The sequence below is a fragment of the Cryptomeria japonica genome, chromosome 3, assembly GCF_030272615.1.
Source record: "Cryptomeria japonica chromosome 3, Sugi_1.0, whole genome shotgun sequence".
NCBI classification, from domain to species: domain Eukaryota; kingdom Viridiplantae; phylum Streptophyta; class Pinopsida; order Cupressales; family Cupressaceae; genus Cryptomeria; species Cryptomeria japonica.
The window spans coordinates 231,402,660-231,415,623 of NC_081407.1; positions in this window are offsets into that span (position 1 = coordinate 231,402,660).

Here is a 12,964-nt window from a genome sequence, read left to right on the forward strand (position 1 = left end):
TGGGCCCCCATTTGATATCAATATCTTCAGGTAGTATATGCAGTATACCTATATGGAAGACGGTTAGGTGGGAGGAGTTGAAGTCCCTGATATAGCTCGGATAGGACCTCTGGCCCTTGTTGCCGACACACAGATGCACGAGCTGAGGCAATTCAACTATGCTACTTATGTTGTTGAGAAAATACATGAGGGTTTCTTGAGCCTTCAGAATAACCCTCATAAATCTTTTAAGTTTTACTCTTTGTTGATGCATGTGGTCTTGTTTTATGGACGACTTAAGGGAATGTGGCCTAAGGAGCTAAAGTTGAATATTTGTGGTAAGGAGGGAGAGGAGTAGACTGTACAGTTATGATGGTCATTGTGGGATTCACATTTCATGAGATCCCATTATATCAAGTTTGAAGAGTTTTTTGTGCAGCCTTTATTCAAAGCTTTTGGAGTATCTTTTGATGGGTCTTTTTTAAAGGAAATCAAAAGATTCCCTAGACCCCATGAACATGGGGATACCAGAGTAAACCACAATTGGGGTGATTGGTATGTGTGCCAGGAGTTCACCTATGTTAGGGTTTTCGGGTTTGAAGGAGCTCCTTATGTGCTGTCGAAGCCTGCGCCTGATAGGATCGCTTATCTGGAGATTGTAAGGTAGATGAGTGTCTCAAATGCAATGCATTTTGGGGTGCTCACAAGTAAGTTTTCTTGCCTAGGACCTTATATTTCAGTGATTTCACTATTGTCTCCACAAAGGCATATGAGATCATTGACAAGAGGTTGATAGAAGACTACCACCTGTATGAGCACAGAGGTCAAAAGAACTATGACCCTAAGGGCTATATTCACCAGGATAGGAAAAAGAAAAATCTGGGTGCTTACTTTCATGAGTATGTAGAATACTGGCATATCTTTAGGAACAAAGAGTCTAAGGAGGCTATGTAGATAGTCCAAATTTTAGAATGAAAACTAGATGAGAAGAAGCAACGACTATAGGAGATAGGAGAGGAAGAAGAGGTAGAGAGCAAATCAAGGGAAAATGAAGCTATTTCAATATTTAGGAGGCCTGAAAAGGAGGAAGAACCTGAAGCACAAGACATAACTGTTGCAAGGATAAATGTGGATGTGGATGTTAGGCTAGAGGAGCATACCTCTTTTGTGTCCGATGATGAGTTCATCAAGTCAAAGGAATTCAAGTCTTTCTTGTATCACTTCAAGGGGAAAAGGCTAAGAGAAGAAATGCTTGACATAACACCAGAGAATGAGGCAAAGATGCTTAGGAAACTAAAGGAAGATATTGATACAGAAGTGGAAAGCATGACTCCACAAAGGGGAAGGAAGCTTCTTGTAGAGGCAGGGATTATCTTGTTTCTAGGGTGGGATCTTAGCTCATCCTTCATTTTTGATAGCCTATTACATTCAGAGAAGAAGGATTTCAAATTGGACATTTAGGGCATGAATGACATCTTCATCGGATCAAGATATGATCTAGATGATGAGGCTATGCGGTTGTGGGATCTTTATCCCCCAAATAAAAGGCCAAATATCATAGATGTGGAGAAGGCTTTTGGACACATGATGAAGTTGAAGGTTGGAGAGGTTGATCCCATGGTCACGACAGATATGGGAGTTGATTTCTCAAAATTAAACAAAGCACAAATGAAGATGTTGATGAAAGAAACAAGAAAGTATAAATCATTGTATGAAGAACTTTTGAGGAGTAGGGGCCAGCCTTTACCCCAAGTAGCAGATGAATATAAATTGAAAAACAAGTGTGAAGAGGTGTACAAGGAAAACAAAAAATTGAAGGAAATAATACATAGCATAAGGACAAACACAACATGTGTCTTATTGACAAAATGGTTTGAAAATCTGCAGAAGGTATTGGAGGAATTCTGGACTATTTACCAGAAAACCATGGATAACACATTATCGCTCTAGATGATCCTTAATAGGTTAAACATGCTACTGCAGGATCAAACACTGAGTGACAAAAGGATAAATAAAGTGAAATGGCTAATTGACACTCATCAAGAATTCACTATAGAATTAAATACCAAGTATGATGAGTGTAAAGGGATCGTCAATCATGGATTTCCAGGTGTATTTCATGATGTAGGGGTCATGAAGGACAAACATCAGTGGATTACCGAATGCAAGTCTCTACTCAGTTCAGCCCTTAGCGTTGCCCATGCGGATGCGTTGGACATGAATGGAATAGGGGAGTAGGTTGAAGGTTTTGTTACAACAGATATAGCGGTCAAACATATTATCTTCAACGCTACTACATATAAAGAGGAAAAATATCTTCAACACATCCAGAAATGTGGTCAGCGGTTGGATGGAAAAGGCTAATCTATGTTATTGTCATGTGTTTTAGTTATAGCAGTTAAGAGGGATAGTTAGGAATTTTGTTAGTCTTTGTTTGTACAGATGAAAAGGTGTGTCGTTTCATTTATATCATTTGATTCATGTATGTATAGAGAGTCATTTTGTATTCTATAAGACACTGAACGTAAGTAATATTATTATCTTTTCAGATTGTTTGTTGGAACTTATAGTGTTATGTAACATAAGTCTATAGAAATGAAATTCATTTTGTGTAAACAAGTGTAATCATCTTTCTTTTTCTTCTAATATTTGAACCTACATCTTTTCCATCTTCTTTATTTGAGTTAGGTCAACCTTCTTCTATGAAAGAAAAGACTTGGTATTATTTCGTCTATAGTACTTATTAATATTTTTTGTATTTGTTACAGTTATAACATGTAATGTCTTGTGGATCATTTCCGCTTCTTGTATTGGATATGCAGTTACCTGCCTTATGACCAAACTTGTTGCATGCATAATAGTAACTATTGAAAGATTGAGTATTCTTGCATTGTGTACATTCATTAAACCTTTCCCTATTATTAGTAAACAAATTTGTCTTTTTTAAATAATAATTCGAATGACTTGAATTACCGAACCAATAAAGACAAATATCTCTAATAGTTGAAGAAATCACTATTAAATAAGTGATTTTTCCTCTAAATTTTAGAGGTACAATTCCCTTGTTTGATGTAATTTAACTTTTTTAGGGGTATGCTTTTAACTAGAAAGTAGAAAAGGCAAAACTAAGAACTATAGATCAATACTTCATGTGACAGAAAATTTGTATTTGACTACATCAATACTTAACACACATTGTGTTAAAAAATTGGCAGCATGAAGTCTAAGAAGCATTGGTTCTTTACAAAGTGTAATGTCTACCATCTGCCATCAGTACATCTAGATGAAAATGAGATCTTTAAACGTCAAAATATTGGCTACAAAATGACCTTCAAAGGCGCTCCATGCACCTACAATGGTGAGCCATTTCTAACATAGTGTCAGCTAACACTTTTTTCTATTTACCATAACAAGATGTTTTATAACATAGTGGGTAAGTCCCTAAAATAATGCTACTACTAATTTTACAAATTTATTCCTATTGTCTGCAATAGGGTCATAGAAGTGTAGTTTCAAGTGACATATGCAAAACAGGAAATTGTAGATAAACAACAAAACTAATTCCCAATGTATTGGAGTATGACAACCATGTTCTCTCCAATCTCCATTACTTTGACAGTGGCTGGTGCCAAGAGCTAGTTATCATTGGAGTTGAGTAGTCTACGGAAGGGATCCAGATTCCTATTCCTCACCCCTACCCTAAACACCTCCCATTCCTCCTAGGTGAAGTTATTCCTCCTCTCCCATGCTGCCCTTTTTTGGGCAATTTCCTCATCTTCACTGTCTGACTCCTTTGATTAAGAAGAGATGTAGTTGGTGTGGTTAAAATAGATGTCGAGGGTGCTTACCCAACAATCAGAATCCAACTCTAGAATGACATTTGCTAGGGCTTGTCCATCAGACGGGCAGACAAAGCCGTTGATCCTTTATATGCTCACTTCCTTTGAATTGAATATGACAACCATAAGGCAAATGACAGCCTCATAAACAAACCCATCACACTAGTGTCGATTAGCACCTAATATACCATTAGCCACCCACCATACAACATTCTAGAGCACATTGTTTCCTTGAAATAGCCGGCTGCATTGGGCCTGGATCAATTCCTCTCTACATAGGCAACTGAGACCAAAATGATGCACCATCAGTTGAGATCGATACTTCCAAGCTTAAGACTGCAATCTGAACCATTCCTTATATAAAGTTTCAAACTTTCTAGAGAAGTCTAGATACCAGAAAAAGCCCGAATTCCAATCAAGGTTCATCTGAACAACATATCTTTACTATTATGAGCACTTGTCAAGTCCCCGGTCGTACGTACTTTATCTAACTGGCCTGATACCAATTTGCCAAAGCGCATGAAAAAACAGAGGTCTCCAGTTTGTCCTTCCACTAAGGTATGGCCTACCTCTAGCTAAAATGAAGCTCCTATGCTCGATCCACATTCACCAACATCTGATGCACAATCGTAAGAGAGCTCGAGATCCACGTTGGTTCATGATGTTTGTTGGAGCTTGGGAGGTGCCCCAATTCTTTGAACATATAGAATCCTTTCCTAACAAACCTCTTTCCTTTAAACTTGTTGATGAAAAGTAAAGCACATTCCTTATACTAGAGTAGCTTGTTCCACCAAATGGAAGAGATAGAGGAATTAAGACCATGCTAAAGAGATTGGTCTTACCAAGTGAGGTGTTAGGAAACCATTTACCAAGGTTTCCAAATACTATTAAATGAGTCTATCTCTAAATTTTTGTTTACATAGTCTAATATTTAATTACAATCATAATATATAATATTGAATCTCCAAAGTTCTTGAAATAGGTAAGTTGGACACCCATTGGTGCAAGAGCACCTAGCTTTTAACCATTTTTTATGCATTTTCCACATTTTGAGGTGATGATCCATATTTTGGATTAGGTGTTTGAATAATGGACTACTAAGAGCTCCACATGTGTGTTTGATAGTCATTTGAATGATGATTGTCACCTAGGTTGTTGCTTTTCTCAAATTTGGCATATGAGCCCTTGTAAGCCTAAAATGGCATAAATTTGCATTATGATGTAAAATGACTTGTAAAGCCTCATTAGGAATTTAGGAATGTTAGTTTAATGTTAGGAATTCATGCTAGGAGGTTCAGTATAAGTAAAAATGCATAAAAGGCAAAAATGCACATTTGAGCAATAGTTGTCATTGTTGCTTGACAATTTTTTGCAACTTTTTGAGCAACTTTGCATTTTTTGAGCAAATCGGTGGTTAGGAAACTGATGAAGAGTTGGTTATTACCAAAATGGCATATAAAATGCTCTGAGGATGATTCTAAATGGGTTGGAACATTTGTGAGCAATTTTGAATAGATTTTAAAGACAATTTCCAGATTTTACCTTATAATTTTGTCATTTTTGTAGCAGCAGTCTGTACCAAATGGATTGACCTTGCTACTATTCTTTCATAGTGGTTTAGTATATGCTATTTTATTGTAGGTTTGAGGTGTGTTTACAAATTTGTATTCCTCTTGGGCTGAGCAAGGGTTCATGAGTAGATTGACTAACACACGTGTTAGTCACGCGTTTTAAACCATCAATTTTGCAATAAACGGCTTGGATTGACTAGCACATTGCTATAATGTTGTACGAAAGGTCTGTTTTGGAGCCAGAATAGTCGAGACCCAATGCATGAGCAACAATCTGTCCATGAATTATGGTTCTTCAGTGGAATGCTAGAGAACAGGATAAGGGAAAGCACAAGAAGTTTGAATCATTATGGATAGGCCCTTTTATTGTCTTTGTTGTCAATGGAAAAGAATCATACTTTCTACAAAGGATGAATGGTGAGCTATAGGAAATGCCAGTGGATGGACAATTCTTGAAGCACTACTTCTCATAATTCTTTTTATCCGAGCACAATAGCTGCAAGAATTGTATATATTAGGTTTGTTTTGGTTAGGGTTTTATTTTGGTCTGCGTCCCAGAGTTTTGCTAGGATCTTGTCTTGATCTTACGTCCAACCATCCCTAGTTAGAGCTGTTGTTATCAGTATTTTGGATGGTGTTAAAATATTCTTGATATCCCTAAATTTTTCCATAATTTTTCAGATTCTTCCTTGTCTGCAAGACAATGGTTTCTAAAGGTTTTGGGTTTAATAATTCTGAGAACATTTGATAAAAAACCTTCATGTCTTATTATCTCTAAGGAAAATCTGTTTGTCCGTTACCTTTTTCTCCACTTAAGTGGAAGGGTCTTTATGTCGTTGAAAAGGGGCCATTTGAGTTTTAAGTCTAGGTGGGTTTCGTCTTTTAAGTTGGATCACTTTAATTTTCCTAAGTCTAAGTATAGTTTCTAATGTATGCATTGGGTTCTTAAAAGTCGGGTAGGTCTGATTTGATCCAACGGCAGTCATGATACCGCAATGGGAAGTTGCATGTTGAATACACATCACCACTGAATGACAAGCCACTAGTGTCGGGGCCAGTCAAAGATCCAGTGCTAGCAGTTAAGTGCTAGCAGTTAAGTGATGAAAGGATCTTAAAGTTCGAGCGGTAAGGATTTCATCTAACGGTTGTCGCTAGATTGCAATGAAAAGTTGTGATTCCTTTTACTCTTCACGGATCAATGATTGAATGGTGGGCCCGAAAAGTGTGAAGAGGAAAAAGCACTTTAAATTGTGGTTAGGTCCAAGGAAAATCAACGGTGGTCGTGAGACCGCGATGGGAAGATGCAAGTCCTTTTACCCATTACAACTCAGTGACAAAAGGCAAGCGGATGAAGTGTGGTGGGCCCTCTTTCAAAGCCTATGTGGTTAAAGGGTGTGCTAAGTCTGCGTGATCTTATGGTTGTCTCTAGACCGCGATGGAGAGTTGCTAGAGTTTTACTCTTCACGGATTAGCGACTGAAGGAAAAAACATACTGAAGAAACCCTTTGGTCCCTTGGAGCGGAAATTTAAAATTCAAATAAATTAATTATAGAGTGTGTGGCTCCATTGATGGTAATTAATATTGATTTCTCATTGAGGTTGCTTCATAAAACCTTGTTTTCAGATTGTAATTGTAAAAGACATTCACGAAGGTTAGTAGAGACAAGGTGTGCAGCTTCTGTGAGTTCTCAGACGATAAGTTAGTTGTTTTGTGACTGTGATTTGCAATTTCTGCTTGTGTATTGATATTGTTTGGTTCTAGAAATTTTGAAAGGTTGTTTGAGTAAAAGTTGAAGTAAGATAAATCTTAGATTGTTAAAATGGCACCACGACGAGAATTTAAAGGAAAAGTAGACTATCAGGAAAAGGGCTATCTGCGATGATTTTTTGGAACAATTGGTTCAATCCACAAATAGTGTTTCCAAACTAAAGGAACTTGTGCCCAAGTCTTCTCACCTACAGATTGGTGATGGTTTGTATGAAAAAGGATGTTGGCTAAGAGATCCTCAGATAGGCATGTCTGGTCTAGGTCTATTCAGGGTAGGGTTTAGTCAACGAAATGCACCTGCTCCTACAAACAACCTATGGGAATTAGATGTCAGGAAATTGGTGGTCACTAGAGTCTTCATGGATATTGACTTGTTGACCTATATTGTGAAGAACTATGACCCTATTACCAGGATTGCAAGGAATATAAGTGGAGGCCCTCTGATTGAAATTACAGCTGTTGAGGTTAAAAATATATTCCAGCTAAACGAACCCTCAGATTATTTAGAGCCTATTGATTTTGAAATGCTAAGGAAGGTTTATGATGCTCAGAAGGATCATCTTAGGAGTGGACCAATGAGGGAATTATTTGCAAAGGTAGGAGGGCTAACATTGGTAGGGCCTAGTACAGTTGAACCTTTCCCTATTAATTTCTTCACTTTGAGGGTTAAAGGTACATATTGGTCTCTGTGTCAGATTTTTGGAGAAGATGCAGAGAATACTATGCCAACTCACTACATGCTCATGATGGCACAAATTATTAACCCATCCATAGCAGTAGCTTATGAATTTGCACCCTATCTTGCAAATGTCATCCATGAATGGTTGATTGGGATCAATAATGCCAAAGTGGATAGACCTTTTGGTTGGTATTCTATGTTAATGTACATGTTTTTGTTCAAGGGTGCAAAATATTTTGCAAAGGGTATGGACCTATTGAGAGAAAAAGATGGTGAAGACATGCCTATACAATTATGGAGTGTATATTTATCTTGGGATAGAGAAGATGCTAGTTATTTGAAATTTGACAGGCATCCATGCTAATAATTCTTCTGTGTCAAGAGAACCCTAGGATCCCAAAAGTTCTCCTCAAATTTATCGGACCCAATGAGTTTGCAGAAGACATTAAAATTGTACATAATTGGGGTGATATAATTCTATATCCCAGTTCTACTGTCTTTAGAGTGTATGGCTTCAAGGGAACCCCATACTTGCTCCCTTATCAGGTCCCCTTGAAAATAGGTATTGCTGAAATCATAAGGCAGATTGGGGGTCTGCAGAAAACAAAATTGACAAATAAGGGCAGAGGAACAATTTTTCCAACCATTACCATGGCTCATCAATTTGTTATTACTAAAGGGAGTTGGCTGCTTTTTGATAAATTCTTCAAGCCATACAAATTGCCAATAGTAGTTGCCAGATTTGCTGATCCAGAAGATTTCTTTAATGGTATGTAAGAAGGTCAGGTGTGGGGCCAAAGTTCATCAGTTACACTTCCCTGGAGATTTAATAAGGAATGAGTTTAACTTGGTCGAGCAAGAGGTGAGGAAAGAAAAATGGTTAGTATATAAGAAAACTCTTGATTCCTTCCAACATTTTGATAAGAATTATGATCCATTAAAGAGTTTTAACCCATTTGGGGAAAATATAAAATTTTTGATAGACTATTTTGAGGATGCCATGCAAACTTTAAATGAGAAAAAAGATGCAGTAATAAAGACAGATCCTGAGAAGGCCAAGCTCATTTTGACCAAACCCATTTTTGCTAAGATCATTCCCCCTGGAGAGTATGTAATGTACAAGAAATTAGGTTATAATGTGGTGATGCCTAGGAGGGACGAACCTTCCACATCAAAGGGAAAAAGGACAATAGAGGATGCTCCTGAGTCCCAAACCTCCCCAAAGAAGTAGATATTGGAAGAAGAGGCACGACCAAGTGAAGCTCTGTATTCACCTTCCCAATCCCCATTACCTATCGGTATTGAGTAGGTCGTAGCTGAGCAATTAATGCAATTAGGAAGCGTGAGAGAAATTTCTTTCACTTATGGAGAATTGCAGGAGGGAATGCTAGAGGAGCCAACAGGTGCTACAATGGACCTAACTACTAAGGAATTTGCTGGCAGAGAATTGGATCCTATTATAAAACAGGCCAGTGATGAATTTTTGGCCGATGACAATTTTGTGAAGTCAGAAGCCTTTTTACAATTTTGTTGGAGAAAGCATATGGATCAATTTATGCAGAGATGTAAAAAAAGAAAAGGTGAGCAACCAAATAAATATTCATCTGCTATTGAAGCAAAAATAAAGAAAGAAATGCTAAAGGAGTTTGAGGTGATTTCCCTTGAGGAGGGGAGAAAATTGATTGAAAGTGCTAGAGTATCTATTCTCCCAGAATGGGATATATCAGATGCTGTAATTTTTATGTAGTGAGAAAAGAAATAAAACCCTTGGAGGAGATACCTTATAGTAATGACCATGCAGCTCTAGTAATGTGGTCATTAAAAAGAGAAGAGAATAGAAGAAGAAGATAATCCTCAGGATCTGACTAGTCAGGGGGTATGATAGTAAAGAGAGTCAAAGATACAAGAGTAATTGAAGCTGCTAGCATGACTTTAGAGTTTGCTAAATTTGGAATGGAAGTGGCTGAGAAGGAGGCAAAAGAGAAAGCTAACCTTCAAGTAAAATTAGAAGTAGTCCTCAAGGCTTATAATGAAGCAAAGCTTAAAATAGCTTCCAAAGACAACACCATTGCAGAGTTAAAGGGTAAATTGGAAGGACAATAATATAAGGGCGAGCCCTCTCAACTAATGATTGCTTCTTCTCCTGCCAGGCCCCCTCCTTCCAGTCCTATCATTGAATTTTCACCTTCTCCCATGACTCCTGGCTTCCAATCAACTGAAAATGTTCAAGATGAAATTGAAAAATTGAAGCAGGCTCAGTCGATTTTTGCAAATAAATATGAGGAAAAGGTCAGAGGTACCATTTTGAAATTTTTTGATACTATTGGGGCAGCAATTGTATATATGAATATGAAAAAATAATGACTCTTTTGGATTCTTTGAAAGAGGAAAAGGCCACTTTGGAGTTAGTTTTGGACAAATTGATTTCCAAAGAGGTGGACTTAGAGTCCATATATTCATTTTCCCAGGAAGAAGTAGGTGTTGATAATACAATCAAATCTACTTATGAATTCGTAAACCAAGTTTGCAGCAAAAAGGGTAAATATTGAAAGAAAGGCAAATTTGTTCTGAAAGGAATATGAAAATGAAAAGTTTGAATTGTTTCTTGGGGGCTTCTTAAGTGCCAATAAAATGAAAGATAAGGAAGTATGGATTGAGGAGCTAGGTCATATGCTATCTCAAAGAATAAATAATATTATAAACATGGATGATACTTCCTTGTTTGTTCAAACTATTGAAGAAATTCAAAAGATAAAGTCACATTTTGGCTTTCTAGAGAAAGAGGTTAAACAATTAAGGGTGACATGGAAAGGTTTGAATAAACAGAAGTAAAAAAATTTCAGCTTCCCTTGGCCTAATGATGAGGTGTTCAAGTTATGGGAAAGCAAGTATGTTGTGAAAGAGACAGAAGAATAGGAAGATCCCACCGATGCTCCAGCATGTAGCAGTTCATAGGCATCTTGAAGCAGTTGGTTTTTTGCAATGGATTTTTGGGCAACTGGAACCTCGAAGGATTGAAATCATTTGGTGCTTGATTTATAATTATAGAGAAGTTAGTTGGCCATTTTCTAGCTGGACAACTAATCAGTCATGGAAGAGTACATTCCAAAATCAGTTATGCTCCTACCTTAGTCGCAGTTTTATAATCGATGAAACTTTTGAAGGGAATTTTGGTTAAGATAGGAATATTCTTCTAGGGAAGTCCGAAGCTTGTTGCATCCAAAATTTTATAAATCAATATCGGGACTACCTAGAAGGGGATCACAAAATTGTGTATCGAAGCTCTGGCAAAATATATACAAACTTTGTTTTTGCCATTTTGAGTCATTCTTGTATCATTGTAATTTTTGATGAGGGAATAAAAATATACAATCAAAACATTTTGAACTCAGATCTATGTTGTCTTTGTGTTTGCATACTGGTTTCATTTTTATTAAATAATCAAGGATTGCTTAAATAGATGATTTGCAAGGCAATTAATGGGAATGTTTTAAGGTTTTTTCTCAAGGAGGAAAATTAAATATACTTAATTCATCTTCATTGATATCAGTATGTTCACATGAATTTGATGACTAGATCTAGTATAGATTACAAGTCTGCATACGTTAGGCATATACAAATTTAATAGATCAAAAATAATGATATGTATACAAATTCTGTTGTCAGATCTCAGTCTGATTTTTTGATGACTTTGATGCCCAGATAAGCCACTGGTCTAAATTGCTAGTATTCGTGACATCTTTGTGGTCCCATATAATCGAAACAATTTTTCATTCATGTTTGGTTGTACTGAATAGAAGAAGTTTGTAGAAACTTGCACTGATTTTCTGTAAACCATCTAATAGGTTGTGAGAAAATAGTCACAATTAGGTCTACCCGCCTAAGCTTAGTAAAGCTTGAAGTGTAGGAGGTTTGTCCTTGTAAAGCTCATTAATTGTTGTCTTGTTTCCTATTCTTGTTGTTCTCTTCTTTTGTAAACAAAGGCAAAATATTGTGAAGAGAAAATAAGGTAGTAAAAAATCGAGACCAACAGGGTCATCGGAGAATGTCATCCCATGCTACTCCGATACTTGATGAGCTAAGTGATAAAGGCGGTATCATCAACATAACTTACTCTGATGAGGCAATACCGAAAGGTAGAAATACTAAGTCATCGTGATAACTCAAATCATCGGTGAGAGGAGTTTTGGGTTACACCGATACCTGATGAGGGAGACAAAGCCGAGCACAAAAGAGGAAGAAAAGGTTATCGGTTTTTTTCCACCATATATATTGAAATCCTCCAATTTCTTACCAAGCCAGAATAGAAACTTAATTGTGCTACAAGAATTTTATTTTATTTGTAGTCATATATATATTGTAACGCTTGAGTTTGATGTTATAGAACAATTTCATGTACATACAATCAAAAACATATTTTTTTTCACCATATATAATGAAATGCTAACTACAATTTCAAAACAGGGAAGATAAGAGTATTAGTTGGTGTCAACATTTTTTTTTTTCCAGTAAAGCTATATTTTATATTAATTCTGAAAATGTTTGCATTCTAAAAGATAAACCTCCATGGCTAGCGGACTAGACCATCGAAGCTGGTATACATAACGGTCCATACATAACACATTAAAAAACATTTTAAAAAAAACACAGTCCTTGCTTCAAAAAAAGCTGTATGTTCCATCTCGCTGCTCCACGTGAACAGTGACTGTGCCCTCTTCCACATCCAACAGTTCCATGTTCCTAACTTGGTTCATTTTTGTCTCCCTGCTGGAGCCTTCACCGAACTACAACACACGATCCTTCTTAGTTGTTCCTCTTCCACAAGGTCAACCTTGTCATTTTGTGCGTGCAGGAACTGTTCATTGCAAAAAGTGCTCTATATTCTAGCCAAAGTCCCCATTTTTCCATCTCCACATGCACTTTCCAGACATCGACCATCTCAAGGTATTGCACAATACCATACATTCCAACCTATGCTACACTTCTCGCCTCTTTATCGAATGTGGTGCTCCAGAGCAAGAATGGTCGCAAGGGAGGAGTGAATTCACTCACATGAATCCATACTCCATCCACACTTTCAAATCCGTCCATGTCTTGTGCCAAACCTAATAAAGCTTCCATTCCCCCT